The following is a 1,783-nucleotide window of genomic DNA, read 5'->3' on the forward strand; positions in this document are numbered from 1 at the left end:
TTTTTAGTTTGATTTTCAGGAAGTTTCAAGATATCCGACCTATTCATAAGCTCATTCAAAAATCTTACCCTTTCCTGAGCATTAGACATGTCAAATCCTAGAAGGGTAGTAATATGATCTCTTACAAGTTTTAACCTTTTTTTCCTTTGTCCAGATCTCTCTGTCAAGTTAACTACATCCCGCATTCGTTTTACTCGTGCTCTCAACCCTATTGGAGTTTCTTTTAAGTTTTTCAATTGATCATTTTCTTGTTTCAAAGACACTATTTTGTTTTCAAGTTCTATAATTTTTGTTGCATTCAAAGATAAAGTATTTTGAAGATATGTAATATATTCTGCATGTGATTGAGATAGTCTTGAACTATATACAAGTAAGCCATCCACCCCATCGCCAACAAATCTAATCAAATCATGTGGTGTGTGAAAAGAAGGATACCGTCCTGTTCTGGGATCCAGTGGATAAAGACTTCCATCTGTCCATAGGTCAATATTCTTCTTTCCTTCGTTGCGAAGATGTTGAGCTTCATTCACACATGAAAGGGGTCTTTGGTAGACACTCCGTGTAGTTGCATACTCTTGGTTGAGCTTGATATTTAAATGAAACTTACGATTAGATGTATCACTCATTACTAACAGAGCTAAAAATATTAGCAGAGCTATTAGAACATGAGAGACGCAGAAGAATGAGAATGAGATGTAGCTTGTGAAATTCTTAGAGAAGCAGAGGAGTGAAATTTTTTTGGAGAATGGATGAGAGCACGTTTGGAGGGAATGGTCATTTTGCCCGCGAAGTCACTAAAAGAGGACAAATTTCGAGACAAGCCATTAAAGAGTAGCATGAAAACGATATATTTTTTTAGATTTTAAAATATGTACTTAGATACGTGTTCAATCATATAGATACGCTTTAAATATCTAAAACGGCCAAATTTGGAGCCGTTTTGACCGTCAACATTCTACTAATTAGCAAGTTAGCGAAATTCCTTACACAGCCCATTTTGAGACGTTTTTGGCCCTAGTGCATTCAATTGACCACCCCACGAGACACCACAGAAGGCTGGCACTTTGTATATCCATGCACTATATCGATTTGTAGATCACAGAGGAGTCTAACCTCACACACACCTATCTCCCTTAGTGATCACCACATGGCCACCGAGTGTGATTTTTGAAGGAGCTTGGTGAAGGGAGATTTTGCTAGCAACTCCTGTATTAAAAATGTGGGCATTCTCTCTCCAACCCCTCCACCACTACCTCCTCCCATATCCTCCAGCTACCTCCACCACCACCACCTCTCCGCCCAGCCCACTTTCTCCCCTCTAGCCCAACTTATCTCCTCCCTTATCTCTCTCTCTCTCTCTCTCTCTCTCTCTCTCTCTCTCTTCCTTTCTCCCCCTATCTCCCTCTCCCACTCTCTCTCCCTCTCCCTCTCCCTCTGTCTCTCCCTTCCTCTCCCTCTACCACCATCTTCCCTCTCTCCTTCCTTGCTCTCTCCCTCTCCCACTCTCCCTATGCAATATCTCGCCTTCCCTCTATCTCACCCTTTCCCACCCTCCCTCTCATGCTCTCTCCTTCCCTCTCTCCCTCTCTCTTTCTTCCTCTTCCCCCCTCTTTCCTCTCTCTCTCTCTCCCCCTCTCCCACCCTCTTCCCTTTCTCTTTCCCTCTCCTGCCCTTTCACTCTCCCACTCTCCCACTCTCCCTCCTTCTCTCACCCTCTTCCCTCTCTCTCTCTCTCTCTCTCCCTCTCCCACCCTCCCTATGCATAATATCTTCTTTCCTCTCT

Source organism: Cibotium barometz, chromosome 1, assembly GCF_041138505.1.
Source record: "Cibotium barometz isolate CiBa-2024 chromosome 1, ASM4113850v1, whole genome shotgun sequence".
Lineage (NCBI taxonomy): Eukaryota > Viridiplantae > Streptophyta > Polypodiopsida > Cyatheales > Cibotiaceae > Cibotium > Cibotium barometz.